This window comes from Hoplias malabaricus, chromosome 15 (assembly GCF_029633855.1).
Source record: "Hoplias malabaricus isolate fHopMal1 chromosome 15, fHopMal1.hap1, whole genome shotgun sequence".
Classification (NCBI taxonomy): domain Eukaryota; kingdom Metazoa; phylum Chordata; class Actinopteri; order Characiformes; family Erythrinidae; genus Hoplias; species Hoplias malabaricus.
Window position 1 is genome coordinate 27,451,262 of NC_089814.1, and position 23,927 is coordinate 27,475,188.

Below are 23,927 nucleotides of genomic sequence, written 5' to 3' on the forward strand. Positions count from 1 at the left end.
TTTTTTGTTTATTTGTTTTTTTTCATTTGTTTGTTTATTTTTTATTCATTTATTGTTTATCTGTTTATTTCTTTTTAGTTTTGCTCGTCTCTTGTGCTTAAATGACTGTAGCATACAATCTTCACAATCGGAGCCTAAAGCTAAAGAGCTTACAGCACCTAGTGTTCAATGCAACAGCAATGACTGTTGGCTGTTAGAGGACTGTTCTAAGAGTAACTCTTGTTACAGAGCTGCTTGTAAACTAAAAAGCCTCACAACTCAAGTTAAAATGATTGGCTTTGCAGTGTTTTTTGTTTATTTGTTTTTTTCATTTGTTTGTTTATTTTTTATTCATTTATTGTTTATTTGTTTATTTCTTTTTAGTTTTGCTCGTCTCTTGTGTTTAAATGACTGTAGCATACAATCTTCACAATCGGAGCCTAAAGCAACAAAGCTTACAGCACCTAGTGTTCCCTGGCAGTCTCCATTCCAAGTACTAACTAAGCCCACAAGATCGGGATTTGTAAGAGCGCTATGGCCATAAGCAATGACTGTTGGCTGTAAAGGACTGTTCTGAGAGTAACTCTTGTTACAGAGCTGCTTGTAAACTAAAAATCCTCACAACTCAAATTAAAATGATTGGCTTTGCAGTGTTTTTTGTTTATTTGTTTTTTTCATTTGTTTGTTTATTTTTTATTCATTTATTGTTTATCTGTTTATTTCTTTTTAGTTTTGCTCGTCTCTTGTGTTTAAATGACTGTAGCATACAATCTTCACAATCGGAGCCTAAAGCTAAAGAGCTTACAGCACCTAGTGTTCAATGCAACAGCAATGACTGTTGGCTGTTAGAGGACTGTTCTAAGAGTAACTCTTGTTACAGAGCTGCTTGTAAACTAAAAAGCCTCACAACTCAAGTTAAAATGATTGGCTTTGCAGTGTTTTTTGTTTATTTGTTTTTTTCATTTGTTTGTTTATTTTTTATTCATTTATTGTTTATTTGTTTATTTCTTTTTAGTTTTGCTCGTCTCTTGTGTTTAAATGACTGTAGCATACAATCTTCACAATCGGAGCCTAAAGCTAAAGAGCTTACAGCACCTAGTGTTCAATGCAACAGCAATGACTGTTGGCTGTTAGAGGACTGTTCTAAGAGTAACTCTTGTTACAGAGCTGCTTGTAAACTAAAAAGCCTCACAACTCAAGTTAAAATGATTGGCTTTGCAGTGTTTTTTGTTTATTTGTTTTTTTCATTTGTTTGTTTATTTTTTATTCATTTATTGTTTATTTGTTTATTTCTTTTTAGTTTTGCTCGTCTCTTGTGTTTAAATGACTGTAGCATACAATCTTCACAATCGGAGCCTAAAGCAACAAAGCTTACAGCACCTAGTGTTCCCTGGCAGTCTCCATTCCAAGTACTAACTAAGCCCACAAGATCGGGATTTGTAAGAGCGCTATGGCCATAAGCAATGACTGTTGGCTGTAGAGGACTGTTCTAAGAGTAACTCTTGTTACAGAGCTGCTTGTAAACTAAAAAGCCTCACAACTCAAGTTAAAATGATTGGCTTTGCAGTGTTTTTTGTTTATTTGTTTTTTTCATTTGTTTGTTTATTTTTTATTCATTTATTGTTTATTTGTTTATTTCTTTTTAGTTTTGCTCGTCTCTTGTGTTTAAATGACTGTAGCATACAATCTTCACAATCGGAGCCTAAAGCTAAAGAGCTTACAGCACCTAGTGTTCAATGCAACAGCAATGACTGTTGGCTGTTAGAGGACTGTTCTAAGAGTAACTCTTGTTACAGAGCTGCTTGTAAACTAAAAAGCCTCACAACTCAAGTTAAAATGATTGGCTTTGCAGTGTTTTTTGTTTATTTGTTTTTTTCATTTGTTTGTTTATTTTTTATTCATTTATTGTTTATTTGTTTATTTCTTTTTAGTTTTGCTCGTCTCTTGTGTTTAAATGACTGTAGCATACAATCTTCACAACCGGAGCCTAAAGCAACAAAGCTTACAGCACCTAGTGTTCCCTGGCAGTCTCCATTCCAAGTACTAACTAAGCCCACAAGATCGGGATTTGTAAGAGCGCTATGGCCATAAGCAATGACTGTTGGCTGTAGAGGACTGTTCTGAGAGTAACTCTTGTTACAGAGCTGCTTGTAAACTAAAAAGCCTCACAACTCAAATTAAAATGATTGGCTTTGCAGTGTTTTTTGTTTATTTGTTTTTTTCATTTGTTTGTTTATTTTTTATTCATTTATTTTTTATCTGTTTATTTCTTTTTAGTTTTGCTCGTCTCTTGTGTTTAAATGACTGTAGCATACAATCTTCACAATCGGAGCCTAAAGCTAAAGAGCTTACAGCACCTAGTGTTCAATGCAACAGCAATGACTGTTGGCTGTTAGAGGACTGTTCTAAGAGTAACTCTTGTTACAGAGCTGCTTGTAAACTAAAAAGCCTCACAACTCAAGATAAAATGATTGGCTTTGCAGTGTTTTTTGTTTATTTGTTTTTTTCATTTGTTTGTTTATTTTTTATTCATTTATTGTTTATTTGTTTATTTCTTTTTAGTTTTGCTCGTCTCTTGTGTTTAAATGACTGTAGCATACAATCTTCACAATCGGAGCCTAAAGCAACAAAGCTTACAGCACCTAGTGTTCCCTGGCAGTCTCCATTCCAAGTACTAACTAAGCCCACAAGATCGGGATTTGTAAGAGCGCTATGGCCATAAGCAATGACTGTTGGCTGTAGAGGACTGTTCTGAGAGTAACTCTTGTTACAGAGCTGCTTGTAAACTAAAAAGCCTCACAACTCAAATTAAAATGATTGGCTTTGCAGTGTTTTTTGTTTATTTGTTTTTTTTCATTTGTTTGTTTATTTTTTATTCATTTATTGTTTATCTGTTTATTTCTTTTTAGTTTTGCTCGTCTCTTGTGCTTAAATGACTGTAGCATACAATCTTCACAATCGGAGCCTAAAGCTAAAGAGCTTACAGCACCTAGTGTTCAATGCAACAGCAATGACTGTTGGCTGTTAGAGGACTGTTCTAAGAGTAACTCTTGTTACAGAGCTGCTTGTAAACTAAAAAGCCTCACAACTCAAGTTAAAATGATTGGCTTTGCAGTGTTTTTTGTTTATTTGTTTTTTTCATTTGTTTGTTTATTTTTTATTCATTTATTGTTTATTTGTTTATTTCTTTTTAGTTTTGCTCGTCTCTTGTGTTTAAATGACTGTAGCATACAATCTTCACAATCGGAGCCTAAAGCAACAAAGCTTACAGCACCTAGTGTTCCCTGGCAGTCTCCATTCCAAGTACTAACTAAGCCCACAAGATCGGGATTTGTAAGAGCGCTATGGCCATAAGCAATGACTGTTGGCAGTAAAGGACTGTTCTGAGAGTAACTCTTGTTACAGAGCTGCTTGTAAACTAAAAATCCTCACAACTCAAATTAAAATGATTGGCTTTGCAGTGTTTTTTGTTTATTTGTTTTTTTCATTTGTTTGTTTATTTTTTATTCATTTATTGTTTATCTGTTTATTTCTTTTTAGTTTTGCTCGTCTCTTGTGTTTAAATGACTGTAGCATACAATCTTCACAATCGGAGCCTAAAGCTAAAGAGCTTACAGCACCTAGTGTTCAATGCAACAGCAATGACTGTTGGCTGTTAGAGGACTGTTCTAAGAGTAACTCTTGTTACAGAGCTGCTTGTAAACTAAAAAGCCTCACAACTCAAGTTAAAATGATTGGCTTTGCAGTGTTTTTTGTTTATTTGTTTTTTTCATTTGTTTGTTTATTTTTTATTCATTTATTGTTTATTTGTTTATTTCTTTTTAGTTTTGCTCGTCTCTTGTGTTTAAATGACTGTAGCATACAATCTTCACAATCGGAGCCTAAAGCTAAAGAGCTTACAGCACCTAGTGTTCAATGCAACAGCAATGACTGTTGGCTGTTAGAGGACTGTTCTAAGAGTAACTCTTGTTACAGAGCTGCTTGTAAACTAAAAAGCCTCACAACTCAAGTTAAAATGATTGGCTTTGCAGTGTTTTTTGTTTATTTGTTTTTTTCATTTGTTTGTTTATTTTTTATTCATTTATTGTTTATTTGTTTATTTCTTTTTAGTTTTGCTCGTCTCTTGTGTTTAAATGACTGTAGCATACAATCTTTACAATCGGAGCCTAAAGCAACAAAGCTTACAGCACCTAGTGTTCCCTGGCAGTCTCCATTCCAAGTACTAACTAAGCCCACAAGATCGGGATTTGTAAGAGCGCTATGGCCATAAGCAATGACTGTTGGCTGTAGAGGACTGTTCTGAGAGTAACTCTTGTTACAGAGCTGCTTGTAAACTAAAAAGCCTCACAACTCAAATTAAAATGATTGGCTTTGCAGTGTTTTTTGTTTATTTGTTTTTTTCATTTGTTTGTTTATTTTTTATTCATTTATTGTTTATTTGTTTATTTCTTTTTAGTTTTGCTCGTCTCTTGTGTTTAAATGACTGTAGCATACAATCTTCACAATCGGAGCCTAAAGCTAAAGAGCTTACAGCACCTAGTGTTCAATGCAACAGCAATGACTGTTGGCTGTTAGAGGACTGTTCTAAGAGTAACTCTTGTTACAGAGCTGCTTGTAAACTAAAAAGCCTCACAACTCAAGTTAAAATGATTGGCTTTGCAGTGTTTTTTGTTTATTTGTTTTTTTCATTTGTTTGTTTATTTTTTATTCATTTATTGTTTATTTGTTTATTTCTTTTTAGTTTTGCTCGTCTCTTGTGTTTAAATGACTGTAGCATACAATCTTCACAATCGGAGCCTAAAGCAACAAAGCTTACAGCACCTAGTGTTCCCTGGCAGTCTCCATTCCAAGTACTAACTAAGCCCACAAGATCGGGATTTGTAAGAGCGCTATGGCCATAAGCAATGACTGTTGGCTGTAAAGGACTGTTCTGAGAGTAACTCTTGTTACAGAGCTGCTTGTAAACTAAAAATCCTCACAACTCAAATTAAAATGATTGGCTTTGCAGTGTTTTTTGTTTATTTGTTTTTTTCATTTGTTTGTTTATTTTTTATTCATTTATTGTTTATCTGTTTATTTCTTTTTAGTTTTGCTCGTCTCTTGTGTTTAAATGACTGTAGCATACAATCTTCACAATCGGAGCCTAAAGCTAAAGAGCTTACAGCACCTAGTGTTCAATGCAACAGCAATGACTGTTGGCTGTTAGAGGACTGTTCTAAGAGTAACTCTTGTTACAGAGCTGCTTGTAAACTAAAAAGCCTCACAACTCAAGTTAAAATGATTGGCTTTGCAGTGTTTTTTGTTTATTTGTTTTTTTCATTTGTTTGTTTATTTTTTATTCATTTATTGTTTATTTGTTTATTTCTTTTTAGTTTTGCTCGTCTCTTGTGTTTAAATGACTGTAGCATACAATCTTCACAATCGGAGCCTAAAGCTAAAGAGCTTACAGCACCTAGTGTTCAATGCAACAGCAATGACTGTTGGCTGTTAGAGGACTGTTCTAAGAGTAACTCTTGTTACAGAGCTGCTTGTAAACTAAAAAGCCTCACAACTCAAGTTAAAATGATTGGCTTTGCAGTGTTTTTTGTTTATTTGTTTTTTTCATTTGTTTGTTTATTTTTTATTCATTTATTGTTTATTTGTTTATTTCTTTTTAGTTTTGCTCGTCTCTTGTGTTTAAATGACTGTAGCATACAATCTTCACAACCGGAGCCTAAAGCAACAAAGCTTACAGCACCTAGTGTTCCCTGGCAGTCTCCATTCCAAGTACTAACTAAGCCCACAAGATCGGGATTTGTAAGAGCGCTATGGCCATAAGCAATGACTGTTGGCTGTAGAGGACTGTTCTGAGAGTAACTCTTGTTACAGAGCTGCTTGTAAACTAAAAAGCCTCACAACTCAAATTAAAATGATTGGCTTTGCAGTGTTTTTTGTTTATTTGTTTTTTTCATTTGTTTGTTTATTTTTTATTCATTTATTTTTTATCTGTTTATTTCTTTTTAGTTTTGCTCGTCTCTTGTGTTTAAATGACTGTAGCATACAATCTTCACAATCGGAGCCTAAAGCTAAAGAGCTTACAGCACCTAGTGTTCAATGCAACAGCAATGACTGTTGGCTGTTAGAGGACTGTTCTAAGAGTAACTCTTGTTACAGAGCTGCTTGTAAACTAAAAAGCCTCACAACTCAAGTTAAAATGATTGGCTTTGCAGTGTTTTTTGTTTATTTGTTTTTTTCATTTGTTTGTTTATTTTTTATTCATTTATTGTTTATTTGTTTATTTCTTTTTAGTTTTGCTCGTCTCTTGTGTTTAAATGACTGTAGCATACAATCTTCACAATCGGAGCCTAAAGCAACAAAGCTTACAGCACCTAGTGTTCCCTGGCAGTCTCCATTCCAAGTACTAACTAAGCCCACAAGATCGGGATTTGTAAGAGCGCTATGGCCATAAGCAATGACTGTTGGCTGTAGAGGACTGCTCTGAGAGTAACTCTTGTTACAGAGCTGCTTGTAAACTAAAAAGCCTCACAACTCAAATTAAAATGATTGGCTTTGCAGTGTTTTTTGTTTATTTGTTTTTTTCATTTGTTTGTTTATTTTTTATTCATTTATTTTTTATCTGTTTATTTCTTTTTAGTTTTGCTCGTCTCTTGTGTTTAAATGACTGTAGCATACAATCTTCACAATCGGAGCCTAAAGCTAAAGAGCTTACAGCACCTAGTGTTCAATGCAACAGCAATGACTGTTGGCTGTTAGAGGACTGTTCTAAGAGTAACTCTTGTTACAGAGCTGCTTGTAAACTAAAAAGCCTCACAACTCAAGTTAAAATGATTGGCTTTGCAGTGTTTTTTGTTTATTTGTTTTTTTCATTTGTTTGTTTATTTTTTATTCATTTATTGTTTATTTGTTTATTTCTTTTTAGTTTTGCTCGTCTCTTGTGTTTAAATGACTGTAGCATACAATCTTCACAATCGGAGCCTAAAGCTAAAGAGCTTACAGCACCTAGTGTTCAATGCAACAGCAATGACTGTTGGCTGTTAGAGGACTGTTCTAAGAGTAACTCTTGTTACAGAGCTGCTTGTAAACTAAAAAGCCTCACAACTCAAGTTAAAATGATTGGCTTTGCAGTGTTTTTTGTTTATTTGTTTTTTTCATTTGTTTGTTTATTTTTTATTCATTTATTGTTTATTTGTTTATTTCTTTTTAGTTTTGCTCGTCTCTTGTGTTTAAATGACTGTAGCATACAATCTTCACAATCGGAGCCTAAAGCAACAAAGCTTACAGCACCTAGTGTTCCCTGGCAGTCTCCATTCCAAGTACTAACTAAGCCCACAAGATCGGGATTTGTAAGAGCGCTATGGCCATAAGCAATGACTGTTGGCTGTAGAGGACTGTTCTGAGAGTAACTCTTGTTACAGAGCTGCTTGTAAACTAAAAAGCCTCACAACTCAAATTAAAATGATTGGCTTTGCAGTGTTTTTTGTTTATTTGTTTTTTTCATTTGTTTGTTTATTTTTTATTCATTTATTGTTTATTTGTTTATTTCTTTTTAGTTTTGCTCGTCTCTTGTGTTTAAATGACTGTAGCATACAATCTTCACAATCGGAGCCTAAAGCTAAAGAGCTTACAGCACCTAGTGTTCAATGCAACAGCAATGACTGTTGGCTGTTAGAGGACTGTTCTAAGAGTAACTCTTGTTACAGAGCTGCTTGTAAACTAAAAAGCCTCACAACTCAAGTTAAAATGATTGGCTTTGCAGTGTTTTTTGTTTATTTGTTTTTTTCATTTGTTTGTTTATTTTTTATTCATTTATTGTTTATTTGTTTATTTCTTTTTAGTTTTGCTCGTCTCTTGTGTTTAAATGACTGTAGCATACAATCTTCACAATCGGAGCCTAAAGCAACAAAGCTTACAGCACCTAGTGTTCCCTGGCAGTCTCCATTCCAAGTACTAACTAAGCCCACAAGATCGGGATTTGTAAGAGCGCTATGGCCATAAGCAATGACTGTTGGCTGTAAAGGACTGTTCTGAGAGTAACTCTTGTTACAGAGCTGCTTGTAAACTAAAAATCCTCACAACTCAAATTAAAATGATTGGCTTTGCAGTGTTTTTTGTTTATTTGTTTTTTTCATTTGTTTGTTTATTTTTTATTCATTTATTGTTTATCTGTTTATTTCTTTTTAGTTTTGCTCGTCTCTTGTGTTTAAATGACTGTAGCATACAATCTTCACAATCGGAGCCTAAAGCTAAAGAGCTTACAGCACCTAGTGTTCAATGCAACAGCAATGACTGTTGGCTGTTAAAGGACTGTTCTAAGAGTAACTCTTGTTACAGAGCTGCTTGTAAACTAAAAAGCCTCACAACTCAAGTTAAAATGATTGGCTTTGCAGTGTTTTTTGTTTATTTGTTTTTTTCATTTGTTTGTTTATTTTTTATTCATTTATTGTTTATTTGTTTATTTCTTTTTAGTTTTGCTCGTCTCTTGTGTTTAAATGACTGTAGCATACAATCTTCACAATCGGAGCCTAAAGCTAAAGAGCTTACAGCACCTAGTGTTCAATGCAACAGCAATGACTGTTGGCTGTTAGAGGACTGTTCTAAGAGTAACTCTTGTTACAGAGCTGCTTGTAAACTAAAAAGCCTCACAACTCAAGTTAAAATGATTGGCTTTGCAGTGTTTTTTGTTTATTTGTTTTTTTCATTTGTTTGTTTATTTTTTATTCATTTATTGTTTATTTGTTTATTTCTTTTTAGTTTTGCTCGTCTCTTGTGTTTAAATGACTGTAGCATACAATCTTCACAACCGGAGCCTAAAGCAACAAAGCTTACAGCACCTAGTGTTCCCTGGCAGTCTCCATTCCAAGTACTAACTAAGCCCACAAGATCGGGATTTGTAAGAGCGCTATGGCCATAAGCAATGACTGTTGGCTGTAGAGGACTGTTCTGAGAGTAACTCTTGTTACAGAGCTGCTTGTAAACTAAAAAGCCTCACAACTCAAATTAAAATGATTGGCTTTGCAGTGTTTTTTGTTTATTTGTTTTTTTCATTTGTTTGTTTATTTTTTATTCATTTATTTTTTATCTGTTTATTTCTTTTTAGTTTTGCTCGTCTCTTGTGTTTAAATGACTGTAGCATACAATCTTCACAATCGGAGCCTAAAGCTAAAGAGCTTACAGCACCTAGTGTTCAATGCAACAGCAATGACTGTTGGCTGTTAGAGGACTGTTCTAAGAGTAACTCTTGTTACAGAGCTGCTTGTAAACTAAAAAGCCTCACAACTCAAGTTAAAATGATTGGCTTTGCAGTGTTTTTTGTTTATTTGTTTTTTTCATTTGTTTGTTTATTTTTTATTCATTTATTGTTTATTTGTTTATTTCTTTTTAGTTTTGCTCGTCTCTTGTGTTTAAATGACTGTAGCATACAATCTTCACAATCGGAGCCTAAAGCAACAAAGCTTACAGCACCTAGTGTTCCCTGGCAGTCTCCATTCCAAGTACTAACTAAGCCCACAAGATCGGGATTTGTAAGAGCGCTATGGCCATAAGCAATGACTGTTGGCTGTAGAGGACTGCTCTGAGAGTAACTCTTGTTACAGAGCTGCTTGTAAACTAAAAAGCCTCACAACTCAAATTAAAATGATTGGCTTTGCAGTGTTTTTTGTTTATTTGTTTTTTTCATTTGTTTGTTTATTTTTTATTCATTTATTTTTTATCTGTTTATTTCTTTTTAGTTTTGCTCGTCTCTTGTGTTTAAATGACTGTAGCATACAATCTTCACAATCGGAGCCTAAAGCTAAAGAGCTTACAGCACCTAGTGTTCAATGCAACAGCAATGACTGTTGGCTGTTAGAGGACTGTTCTAAGAGTAACTCTTGTTACAGAGCTGCTTGTAAACTAAAAAGCCTCACAACTCAAGATAAAATGATTGGCTTTGCAGTGTTTTTTGTTTATTTGTTTTTTTCATTTGTTTGTTTATTTTTTATTCATTTATTGTTTATTTGTTTATTTCTTTTTAGTTTTGCTCGTCTCTTGTGTTTAAATGACTGTAGCATACAATCTTCACAATCGGAGCCTAAAGCAAAAAAGCTTACAGCACCTAGTGTTCCCTGGCAGTCTCCATTCCAAGTACTAACTAAGCCCACAAGATCGGGATTTGTAAGAGCGCTATGGCCATAAGCAATGACTGTTGGCTGTAGAGGACTGTTCTGAGAGTAACTCTTGTTACAGAGCTGCTTGTAAACTAAAAAGCCTCACAACTCAAATTAAAATGATTGGCTTTGCAGTGTTTTTTGTTTATTTGTTTTTTTTCATTTGTTTGTTTATTTTTTATTCATTTATTGTTTATCTGTTTATTTCTTTTTAGTTTTGCTCGTCTCTTGTGCTTAAATGACTGTAGCATACAATCTTCACAATCGGAGCCTAAAGCTAAAGAGCTTACAGCACCTAGTGTTCAATGCAACAGCAATGACTGTTGGCTGTTAGAGGACTGTTCTAAGAGTAACTCTTGTTACAGAGCTGCTTGTAAACTAAAAAGCCTCACAACTCAAGTTAAAATGATTGGCTTTGCAGTGTTTTTTGTTTATTTGTTTTTTTCATTTGTTTGTTTATTTTTTATTCATTTATTGTTTATTTGTTTATTTCTTTTTAGTTTTGCTCGTCTCTTGTGTTTAAATGACTGTAGCATACAATCTTCACAATCGGAGCCTAAAGCAACAAAGCTTACAGCACCTAGTGTTCCCTGGCAGTCTCCATTCCAAGTACTAACTAAGCCCACAAGATCGGGATTTGTAAGAGCGCTATGGCCATAAGCAATGACTGTTGGCAGTAAAGGACTGTTCTGAGAGTAACTCTTGTTACAGAGCTGCTTGTAAACTAAAAATCCTCACAACTCAAATTAAAATGATTGGCTTTGCAGTGTTTTTTGTTTATTTGTTTTTTTCATTTGTTTGTTTATTTTTTATTCATTTATTGTTTATCTGTTTATTTCTTTTTAGTTTTGCTCGTCTCTTGTGTTTAAATGACTGTAGCATACAATCTTCACAATCGGAGCCTAAAGCTAAAGAGCTTACAGCACCTAGTGTTCAATGCAACAGCAATGACTGTTGGCTGTTAGAGGACTGTTCTAAGAGTAACTCTTGTTACAGAGCTGCTTGTAAACTAAAAAGCCTCACAACTCAAGTTAAAATGATTGGCTTTGCAGTGTTTTTTGTTTATTTGTTTTTTTCATTTGTTTGTTTATTTTTTATTCATTTATTGTTTATTTGTTTATTTCTTTTTAGTTTTGCTCGTCTCTTGTGTTTAAATGACTGTAGCATACAATCTTCACAATCGGAGCCTAAAGCTAAAGAGCTTACAGCACCTAGTGTTCAATGCAACAGCAATGACTGTTGGCTGTTAGAGGACTGTTCTAAGAGTAACTCTTGTTACAGAGCTGCTTGTAAACTAAAAAGCCTCACAACTCAAGTTAAAATGATTGGCTTTGCAGTGTTTTTTGTTTATTTGTTTTTTTCATTTGTTTGTTTATTTTTTATTCATTTATTGTTTATTTGTTTATTTCTTTTTAGTTTTGCTCGTCTCTTGTGTTTAAATGACTGTAGCATACAATCTTCACAATCGGAGCCTAAAGCAACAAAGCTTACAGCACCTAGTGTTCCCTGGCAGTCTCCATTCCAAGTACTAACTAAGCCCACAAGATCGGGATTTGTAAGAGCGCTATGGCCATAAGCAATGACTGTTGGCTGTAGAGGACTGTTCTGAGAGTAACTCTTGTTACAGAGCTGCTTGTAAACTAAAAAGCCTCACAACTCAAATTAAAATGATTGGCTTTGCAGTGTTTTTTGTTTATTTGTTTTTTTCATTTGTTTGTTTATTTTTTATTCATTTATTGTTTATTTGTTTATTTCTTTTTAGTTTTGCTCGTCTCTTGTGTTTAAATGACTGTAGCATACAATCTTCACAATCGGAGCCTAAAGCTAAAGAGCTTACAGCACCTAGTGTTCAATGCAACAGCAATGACTGTTGGCTGTTAGAGGACTGTTCTAAGAGTAACTCTTGTTACAGAGCTGCTTGTAAACTAAAAAGCCTCACAACTCAAGTTAAAATGATTGGCTTTGCAGTGTTTTTTGTTTATTTGTTTTTTTCATTTGTTTGTTTATTTTTTATTCATTTATTGTTTATTTGTTTATTTCTTTTTAGTTTTGCTCGTCTCTTGTGTTTAAATGACTGTAGCATACAATCTTCACAATCGGAGCCTAAAGCTAAAGAGCTTACAGCACCTAGTGTTCAATGCAACAGCAATGACTGTTGGCTGTTAGAGGACTGTTCTAAGAGTAACTCTTGTTACAGAGCTGCTTGTAAACTAAAAAGCCTCACAACTCAAGTTAAAATGATTGGCTTTGCAGTGTTTTTTGTTTATTTGTTTTTTTCATTTGTTTGTTTATTTTTTATTCATTTATTGTTTATTTGTTTATTTCTTTTTAGTTTTGCTCGTCTCTTGTGTTTAAATGACTGTAGCATACAATCTTCACAACCGGAGCCTAAAGCAACAAAGCTTACAGCACCTAGTGTTCCCTGGCAGTCTCCATTCCAAGTACTAACTAAGCCCACAAGATCGGGATTTGTAAGAGCGCTATGGCCATAAGCAATGACTGTTGGCTGTAGAGGACTGTTCTGAGAGTAACTCTTGTTACAGAGCTGCTTGTAAACTAAAAAGCCTCACAACTCAAATTAAAATGATTGGCTTTGCAGTGTTTTTTGTTTATTTGTTTTTTTCATTTGTTTGTTTATTTTTTATTCATTTATTTTTTATCTGTTTATTTCTTTTTAGTTTTGCTCGTCTCTTGTGTTTAAATGACTGTAGCATACAATCTTCACAATCGGAGCCTAAAGCTAAAGAGCTTACAGCACCTAGTGTTCAATGCAACAGCAATGACTGTTGGCTGTTAGAGGACTGTTCTAAGAGTAACTCTTGTTACAGAGCTGCTTGTAAACTAAAAAGCCTCACAACTCAAGTTAAAATGATTGGCTTTGCAGTGTTTTTTGTTTATTTGTTTTTTTCATTTGTTTGTTTATTTTTTATTCATTTATTGTTTATTTGTTTATTTCTTTTTAGTTTTGCTCGTCTCTTGTGTTTAAATGACTGTAGCATACAATCTTCACAATCGGAGCCTAAAGCAACAAAGCTTACAGCACCTAGTGTTCCCTGGCAGTCTCCATTCCAAGTACTAACTAAGCCCACAAGATCGGGATTTGTAAGAGCGCTATGGCCATAAGCAATGACTGTTGGCTGTAGAGGACTGCTCTGAGAGTAACTCTTGTTACAGAGCTGCTTGTAAACTAAAAAGCCTCACAACTCAAATTAAAATGATTGGCTTTGCAGTGTTTTTTGTTTATTTGTTTTTTTCATTTGTTTGTTTATTTTTTATTCATTTATTTTTTATCTGTTTATTTCTTTTTAGTTTTGCTCGTCTCTTGTGTTTAAATGACTGTAGCATACAATCTTCACAATCGGAGCCTAAAGCTAAAGAGCTTACAGCACCTAGTGTTCAATGCAACAGCAATGACTGTTGGCTGTTAGAGGACTGTTCTAAGAGTAACTCTTGTTACAGAGCTGCTTGTAAACTAAAAAGCCTCACAACTCAAGTTAAAATGATTGGCTTTGCAGTGTTTTTTGTTTATTTGTTTTTTTCATTTGTTTGTTTATTTTTTATTCATTTATTTTTTATCTGTTTATTTCTTTTTAGTTTTGCTCGTCTCTTGTGTTTAAATGACTGTAGCATACAATCTTCACAATCGGAGCCTAAAGCTAAAGAGCTTACAGCACCTAGTGTTCAATGCAACAGCAATGACTGTTGGCTGTTAGAGGACTGTTCTAAGAGTAACTCTTGTTACAGAGCTGCTTGTAAACTAAAAAGCCTCACAACTCAAGTTAAAATGATTGGCTTTGCAGTGTTTTTTGTTTATTTGTTTTTTTCATTTGTTTGTTTATTTTTTATTCATTTATTGTTTATTTGTTTATTTCTTTTTAGTTTTGCTCGTCTCTTGTGTTTAAATGACTGTAGCATACAATCTTCACAATCGGAGCCTAAAGCTAAAGAGCTTACAGCACCTAGTGTTCAATGCAACAGCAATGACTGTTGGCTGTTAGAGGACTGTTCTAAGAGTAACTCTTGTTACAGAGCTGCTTGTAAACTAAAAAGCCTCACAACTCAAGTTAAAATGATTGGCTTTGCAGTGTTTTTTGTTTATTTGTTTTTTTCATTTGTTTGTTTATTTTTTATTCATTTATTGTTTATTTGTTTATTTCTTTTTAGTTTTGCTCGTCTCTTGTGTTTAAATGACTGTAGCATACAATCTTCACAATCGGAGCCTAAAGCAACAAAGCTTACAGCACCTAGTGTTCCCTGGCAGTCTCCATTCCAAGTACTAACTAAGCCCACAAGATCGGGATTTGTAAGAGCGCTATGGCCATAAGCAATGACTGTTGGCTGTAGAGGACTGCTCTGAGAGTAACTCTTGTTACAGAGCTGCTTGTAAACTAAAAAGCCTCACAACTCAAATTAAAATGATTGGCTTTGCAGTGTTTTTTGTTTATTTGTTTTTTTCATTTGTTTGTTTATTTTTTATTCATTTATTTTTTATCTGTTTATTTCTTTTTAGTTTTGCTCGTCTCTTGTGTTTAAATGACTGTAGCATACAATCTTCACAATCGGAGCCTAAAGCTAAAGAGCTTACAGCACCTAGTGTTCAATGCAACAGCAATGACTGTTGGCTGTTAGAGGACTGTTCTAAGAGTAACTCTTGTTACAGAGCTGCTTGTAAACTAAAAAGCCTCACAACTCAAGTTAAAATGATTGGCTTTGCAGTGTTTTTTGTTTATTTGTTTTTTTCATTTGTTTGTTTATTTTTTATTCATTTATTGTTTATTTGTTTATTTCTTTTTAGTTTTGCTCGTCTCTTGTGTTTAAATGACTGTAGCATACAATCTTCACAATCGGAGCCTAAAGCAACAAAGCTTACAGCACCTAGTGTTCCCTGGCAGTCTCCATTCCAAGTACTAACTAAGCCCACAAGATCGGGATTTGTAAGAGCGCTATGGCCATAAGCAATGACTGTTGGCTGTAAAGGACTGTTCTGAGAGTAACTCTTGTTACAGAGCTGCTTGTAAACTAAAAATCCTCACAACTCAAATTAAAATGATTGGCTTTGCAGTGTTTTTTGTTTATTTGTTTTTTTCATTTGTTTGTTTATTTTTTATTCATTTATTGTTTATCTGTTTATTTCTTTTTAGTTTTGCTCGTCTCTTGTGTTTAAATGACTGTAGCATACAATCTTCACAATCGGAGCCTAAAGCTAAAGAGCTTACAGCACCTAGTGTTCAATGCAACAGCAATGACTGTTGGCTGTTAGAGGACTGTTCTAAGAGTAACTCTTGTTACAGAGCTGCTTGTAAACTAAAAAGCCTCACAACTCAAGTTAAAATGATTGGCTTTGCAGTGTTTTTTGTTTATTTGTTTTTTTCATTTGTTTGTTTATTTTTTATTCATTTATTGTTTATTTGTTTATTTCTTTTTAGTTTTGCTCGTCTCTTGTGTTTAAATGACTGTAGCATACAATCTTCACAATCGGAGCCTAAAGCTAAAGAGCTTACAGCACCTAGTGTTCAATGCAACAGCAATGACTGTTGGCTGTTAGAGGACTGTTCTAAGAGTAACTCTTGTTACAGAGCTGCTTGTAAACTAAAAAGCCTCACAACTCAAGTTAAAATGATTGGCTTTGCAGTGTTTTTTGTTTATTTGTTTTTTTCATTTGTTTGTTTATTTTTTATTCATTTATTGTTTATTTGTTTATTTCTTTTTAGTTTTGCTCGTCTCTTGTGTTTAAATGACTGTAGCATACAATCTTCACAATCGGAGCCTAAAGCAACAAAGCTTACAGCACCTAGTGTTCCCTGGCAGTCTCCATTCCAAGTACTAACTAAGCCCACAAGATCGGGATTTGTAAGAGCGCTATGGCCATAAGCAATGACTGTTGGCTGTAGAGGACTGTTCTGAGAGTAACTCTTGTTACAGAGCTGCTTGTAAACTAAAAAGCCTCACAACTCAAATTAAAATGATTGGCTTTGCAGTGTTTTTTGTTTATTTGTTTTTTTCATTTGTTTGTTTATTTTTTATTCATTTATTGTTTATTTGTTTATTTCTTTTTAGTTTTGCTCGTCTCTTGTGTTTAAATGACTGTAGCATACAATCTTCACAATCGGAGCCTAAAGCTAAAGAGCTTACAGCACCTAGTGTTCAATGCAACAGCAATGACTGTTGGCTGTTAGAGGACTGTTCTAAGAGTAACTCTTGTTACAGAGCTGCTTGTAAACTAAAAAGCCTCACAACTCAAGTTAAAATGATTGGCTTTGCAGTGTTTTTTGTTTATTTGTTTTTTTCATTTGTTTGTTTATTTTTTATTCATTTATTGTTTATTTGTTTATTTCTTTTTAGTTTTGCTCGTCTCTTGTGTTTAAATGACTGTAGCATACAATCTTCACAATCGGAGCCTAAAGCTAAAGAGCTTACAGCACCTAGTGTTCAATGCAACAGCAATGACTGTTGGCTGTTAGAGGACTGTTCTAAGAGTAACTCTTGTTACAGAGCTGCTTGTAAACTAAAAAGCCTCACAACTCAAGTTAAAATGATTGGCTTTGCAGTGTTTTTTGTTTATTTGTTTTTTTCATTTGTTTGTTTATTTTTTATTCATTTATTGTTTATTTGTTTATTTCTTTTTAGTTTTGCTCGTCTCTTGTGTTTAAATGACTGTAGCATACAATCTTCACAACCGGAGCCTAAAGCAACAAAGCTTACAGCACCTAGTGTTCCCTGGCAGTCTCCATTCCAAGTACTAACTAAGCCCACAAGATCGGGATTTGTAAGAGCGCTATGGCCATAAGCAATGACTGTTGGCTGTAGAGGACTGTTCTGAGAGTAACTCTTGTTACAGAGCTGCTTGTAAACTAAAAAGCCTCACAACTCAAATTAAAATGATTGGCTTTGCAGTGTTTTTTGTTTATTTGTTTTTTTCATTTGTTTGTTTATTTTTTATTCATTTATTGTTTATTTGTTTATTTCTTTTTAGTTTTGCTCGTCTCTTGTGTTTAAATGACTGTAGCATACAATCTTCACAATCGGAGCCTAAAGCAAAAAAGCTTACAGCACCTAGTGTTCCCTGGCAGTCTCCATTCCAAGTACTAACTAAGCCCACAAGATCGGGATTTGTAAAAGCGCTATGGCCATAAGCAATGGCTGTTGGCTGTTAGAGGACTGTTCTAAGAGTAACTCTTGTTACAGAGCTGCTTGTAAACTAAAAAGCCTCACAACTCAAGTTAAAATGATTGGCTTTGCAGTGTTTTTTGTTTATTTGTTTTTTTCATTTGTTTGTTTATTTTTTATTCATTTATTGTTTATTTGTTTATTTCTTTTTAGTTTTGCTCGTCTCTTGTGTTTAAATGACTGTAGCATACAATCTTCACAATCGGAGCCTAAAGCAACAAAGCTTACAGCACCTAGTGTTCCCTGGCAGTCTCCATTCCAAGTACTAACTAAGCCCACAAGATCGGGATTTGTAAGAGCGCTATGGCCATAAGCAATGACTGTTGGCTGTAGAGGACTGCTCTGAGAGTAACTCTTGTTACAGAGCTGCTTGTAAACTAAAAAGCCTCACAACTCAAATTAAAATGATTGGCTTTGCAGTGTTTTTTGTTTATTTGTTTTTTTCATTTGTTTGTTTATTTTTTATTCATTTATTTTTTATCTGTTTATTTCTTTTTAGTTTTGCTCGTCTCTTGTGTTTAAATGACTGTAGCATACAATCTTCACAATCGGAGCCTAAAGCTAAAGAGCTTACAGCACCTAGTGTTCAATGCAACAGCAATGACTGTTGGCTGTTAGAGGACTGTTCTAAGAGTAACTCTTGTTACAGAGCTGCTTGTAAACTAAAAAGCCTCACAACTCAAGTTAAAATGATTGGCTTTGCAGTGTTTTTTGTTTATTTGTTTTTTTCATTTGTTTGTTTATTTTTTATTCATTTATTGTTTATTTGTTTATTTCTTTTTAGTTTTGCTCGTCTCTTGTGTTTAAATGACTGTAGCATACAATCTTCACAATCGGAGCCTAAAGCAACAAAGCTTACAGCACCTAGTGTTCCCTGGCAGTCTCCATTCCAAGTACTAACTAAGCCCACAAGATCGGGATTTGTAAGAGCGCTATGGCCATAAGCAATGACTGTTGGCTGTAGAGGACTGCTCTGAGAGTAACTCTTGTTACAGAGCTGCTTGTAAACTAAAAAGCCTCACAACTCAAATTAAAATGATTGGCTTTGCAGTGTTTTTTGTTTATTTGTTTTTTTCATTTGTTTGTTTATTTTTTATTCATTTATTTTTTATCTGTTTATTTCTTTTTAGTTTTTCTCGTCTCTTGTGTTTAAATGACTGTAGCATACAATCTTCACAATCGGAGCCTAAAGCTAAAGAGCTTACAGCACCTAGTGTTCAATGCAACAGCAATGACTGTTGGCTGTTAGAGGACTGTTCTAAGAGTAACTCTTGTTACAGAGCTGCTTGTAAACTAAAAAGCCTCACAACTCAAGTTAAAATGATTGGCTTTGCAGTGTTTTTTGTTTATTTGTTTTTTTCATTTGTTTGTTTATTTTTTATTCATTTATTGTTTATTTGTTTATTTCTTTTTAGTTTTGCTCGTCTCTTGTGTTTAAATGACTGTAGCATACAATCTTCACAATCGGAGCCTAAAGCAACAAAGCTTACAGCACCTAGTGTTCCCTGGCAGTCTCCATTCCAAGTACTAACTAAGCCCACAAGATCGGGATTTGTAAGAGCGCTATGGCCATAAGCAATGACTGTTGGCTGTAGAGGACTGCTCTGAGAGTAACTCTTGTTACAGAGCTGCTTGTAAACTAAAAAGCCTCACAACTCAAATTAAAATGATTGGCTTTGCAGTGTTTTTTGTTTATTTGTTTTTTTCATTTGTTTGTTTATTTTTTATTCATTTATTTTTTATCTGTTTATTTCTTTTTAGTTTTGCTCGTCTCTTGTGTTTAAATGACTGTAGCATACAATCTTCACAATCGGAGCCTAAAGCTAAAGAGCTTACAGCACCTAGTGTTCAATGCAACAGCAATGACTGTTGGCTGTTAGAGGACTGTTCTAAGAGTAACTCTTGTTACAGAGCTGCTTGTAAACTAAAAAGCCTCACAACTCAAGTTAAAATGATTGGCTTTGCAGTGTTTTTTGTTTATTTGTTTTTTTCATTTGTTTGTTTATTTTTTATTCATTTATTGTTTATTTGTTTATTTCTTTTTAGTTTTGCTCGTCTCTTGTGTTTAAATGACTGTAGCATACAATCTTCACAATCGGAGCCTAAAGCTAAAGAGCTTACAGCACCTAGTGTTCAATGCAACAGCAATGACTGTTGGCTGTTAGAGGACTGTTCTAAGAGTAACTCTTGTTACAGAGCTGCTTGTAAACTAAAAAGCCTCACAACTCAAGTTAAAATGATTGGCTTTGCAGTGTTTTTTGTTTATTTGTTTTTTTCATTTGTTTGTTTATTTTTTATTCATTTATTGTTTATTTGTTTATTTCTTTTTAGTTTTGCTCGTCTCTTGTGTTTAAATGACTGTAGCATACAATCTTCACAATCGGAGCCTAAAGCAACAAAGCTTACAGCACCTAGTGTTCCCTGGCAGTCTCCATTCCAAGTACTAACTAAGCCCACAAGATCGGGATTTGTAAGAGCGCTATGGCCATAAGCAATGACTGTTGGCTGTAGAGGACTGTTCTGAGAGTAACTCTTGTTACAGAGCTGCTTGTAAACTAAAAAGCCTCACAACTCAAATTAAAATGATTGGCTTTGCAGTGTTTTTTGTTTATTTGTTTTTTTCATTTGTTTGTTTATTTTTTATTCATTTATTGTTTATTTGTTTATTTCTTTTTAGTTTTGCTCGTCTCTTGTGTTTAAATGACTGTAGCATACAATCTTCACAATCGGAGCCTAGAGCTAAAGAGCTTACAGCACCTAGTGTTCAATGCAACAGCAATGACTGTTGGCTGTTAGAGGACTGTTCTAAGAGTAACTCTTGTTACAGAGCTGCTTGTAAACTAAAAAGCCTCACAACTCAAGTTAAAATGATTGGCTTTGCAGTGTTTTTTGTTTATTTGTTTTTTTCATTTGTTTGTTTATTTTTATTCATTTATTGTTTATTTGTTTATTTCTTTTTAGTTTTGCTCGTCTCTTGTGTTTAAATGACTGTAGCATACAATCTTCACAATCGGAGCCTAAAGCAACAAAGCTTACAGCACCTAGTGTTCCCTGGCAGTCTCCATTCCAAGTACTAACTAAGCCCACAAGATCGGGATTTGTAAGAGCGCTATGGCCATAAGCAATGACTGTTGGCTGTAGAGGACTGTTCTGAGAGTAACTCTTGTTACAGAGCTGCTTGTAAACTAAAAAGCCTCACAACTCAAATTAAAATGATTGGCTTTGCAGTGTTTTTTGTTTATTTGTTTTTTTCATTTGTTTGTTTATTTTTTATTCATTTATTGTTTATCTGTTTATTTCTTTTTAGTTTTGCTCGTCTCTTGTGCTTAAATGACTGTAGCATACAATCTTCACAATCGGAGCCTAAAGCTAAAGAGCTTACAGCACCTAGTGTTCAATGCAACAGCAATGACTGTTGGCTGTTAGAGGACTGTTCTAAGAGTAACTCTTGTTACAGAGCTGCTTGTAAACTAAAAAGCCTCACAACTCAAGTTAAAATGATTGGCTTTTCAGTGTTTTTTGTTTATTTGTTTTTTTCATTTGTTTGTTTATTTTTTATTCATTTATTGTTTATTTGTTTATTTCTTTTTAGTTTTGCTCGTCTCTTGTGTTTAAATGACTGTAGCATACAATCTTCACAATCGGAGCCTAAAGCAACAAAGCTTACAGCACCTAGTGTTCCCTGGCAGTCTCCATTCCAAGTACTAACTAAGCCCACAAGATCGGGATTTGTAAGAGCGCTATGGCCATAAGCAATGACTGTTGGCTGTAAAGGACTGTTCTGAGAGTAACTCTTGTTACAGAGCTGCTTGTAAACTAAAAATCCTCACAACTCAAATTAAAATGATTGGCTTTGCAGTGTTTTTTGTTTATTTGTTTTTTTCATTTGTTTGTTTATTTTTTATTCATTTATTGTTTATCTGTTTATTTCTTTTTAGTTTTGCTCGTCTCTTGTGTTTAAATGACTGTAGCATACAATCTTCACAATCGGAGCCTAAAGCTAAAGAGCTTACAGCACCTAGTGTTCAATGCAACAGCAATGACTGTTGGCTGTTAGAGGACTGTTCTAAGAGTAACTCTTGTTACAGAGCTGCTTGTAAACTAAAAAGCCTCACAACTCAAGTTAAAATGATTGGCTTTGCAGTGTTTTTTGTTTATTTGTTTTTTTCATTTGTTTGTTTATTTTTTATTCATTTATTGTTTATTTGTTTATTTCTTTTTAGTTTTGCTCGTCTCTTGTGTTTAAATGACTGTAGCATACAATCTTCACAATCGGAGCCTAAAGCTAAAGAGCTTACAGCACCTAGTGTTCAATGCAACAGCAATGACTGTTGGCTGTTAGAGGACTGTTCTAAGAGTAACTCTTGTTACAGAGCTGCTTGTAAACTAAAAAGCCTCACAACTCAAGTTAAAATGATTGGCTTTGCAGTATTTTTTGTTTATTTGTTTTTTTCATTTGTTTGTTTATTTTTTATTCATTTATTGTTTATTTGTTTATTTCTTTTTAGTTTTGCTCGTCTCTTGTGTTTAAATGACTGTAGCATACAATCTTCACAATCGGAGCCTAAAGCTAAAGAGCTTACAGCACCTAGTGTTCAATGCAACAGCAATGACTGTTGGCTGTTAGAGGACTGTTCTAAGAGTAACTCTTGTTACAGAGCTGCTTGTAAACTAAAAAGCCTCACAACTCAAGTTAAAATGATTGGCTTTGCAGTGTTTTTTGTTTATTTGTTTTTTTCATTTGTTTGTTTATTTTTTATTCATTTATTGTTTATTTGTTCATTTCTTTTTAGTTTTGCTCGTCTCTTGTGTTTAAATGACTGTAGCATACAATCTTCACAATCGGAGCCTAAAGCAAAAAAGCTTACAGCACCTAGTGTTCCCTGGCAGTCTCCATTCCAAGTACTAACTAAGCCCACAAGATCGGGATTTGTAAAAGCGCTATGGCCATAAGCAATGGCTGTTGGCTGTTAGAGGACTGTTCTAAGAGTAACTCTTGTTACAGAGCTGCTTGTAAACTAAAAAGCCTCACAACTCAAGTTAAAATGATTGGCTTTGCAGTGTTTTTTGTTTATTTGTTTTTTTCATTTGTTTGTTTATTTTTTATTCATTTATTGTTTATTTGTTTATTTCTTTTTAGTTTTGCTCGTCTCTTGTGTTTAAATGACTGTAGCATACAATCTTCACAATCGGAGCCTAAAGCTAAAGAGCTTACAGCACCTAGTGTTCAATGCAACAGCAATGACTGTTGGCTGTTAGAGGACTGTTCTAAGAGTAACTCTTGTTACAGAGCTGCTTGTAAACTAAAAAGCCTCACAACTCAAGTTAAAATGATTGGCTTTGCAGTGTTTTTTGTTTATTTGTTTTTTCATTTGTTTGTTTATTTTTTATTCATTTATTGTTTATCTGTTTATTTCTTTTTAGTTTTGCTCGTCTCTTGTGTTTAAATGACTGTAGCATACAATCTTCACAATCGGAGCCTAAAGCTAAAGAGCTTACAGCACCTAGTGTTCAATGCAACAGCAATGACTGTTGGCTGTTAGAGGACTGTTCTAAGAGTAACTCTTGTTACAGAGCTGCTTGTAAACTAAAAAGCCTCACAACTCAAGTTAAAATGATTGGCTTTGCAGTGTTTTTTGTTTATTTGTTTTTTTCATTTGTTTGTTTATTTTTTATTCATTTATTGTTTATTTGTTTATTTCTTTTTAGTTTTGCTCGTCTCTTGTGTTTAAATGACTGTAGCATACAATCTTCACAATCGGAGCCTAAAGCAACAAAGCTTACAGCACCTAGTGTTCCCTGGCAGTCTCCATTCCAAGTACTAACTAAGCCCACAAGATCGGGATTTGTAAGAGCGCTATGGCCATAAGCAATGACTGTTGGCTGTAGAGGACTGCTCTGAGAGTAACTCTTGTTACAGAGCTGCTTGTAAACTAAAAAGCCTCACAACTCAAATTAAAATGATTGGCTTTGCAGTGTTTTTTGTTTATTTGTTTTTTTCATTTGTTTGTTTATTTTTTATTCATTTATTTTTTATCTGTTTATTTCTTTTTAGTTTTTCTCGTCTCTTGTGTTTAAATGACTGTAGCATACAATCTTCACAATCGGAGCCTAAAGCTAAAGAGCTTACAGCACCTAGTGTTCAATGCAACAGCAATGACTGTTGGCTGTTAGAGGACTGTTCTAAGAGTAACTCTTGTTACAGAGCTGCTTGTAAACTAAAAAGCCTCACAACTCAAGTTAAAATGATTGGCTTTGCAGTGTTTTTTGTTTATTTGTTTTTTTCATTTGTTTGTTTATTTTTCATTCATTTATTGTTTATTTGTTTATTTCTTTTTAGTTTTGCTCGTCTCTTGTGTTTAAATGACTGTAGCATACAATCTTCACAATCGGAGCCTAAAGCAACAAAGCTTACAGCACCTAGTGTTCCCTGGCAGTCTCCATTCCAAGTACTAACTAAGCCCACAAGATCGGGATTTGTAAGAGCGCTATGGCCATAAGCAATGACTGTTGGCTGTAGAGGACTGCTCTGAGAGTAACTCTTGTTACAGAGCTGCTTGTAAACTAAAAAGCCTCACAACTCAAATTAAAATGATTGGCTTTGCAGTGTTTTTTGTTTATTTGTTTTTTTCATTT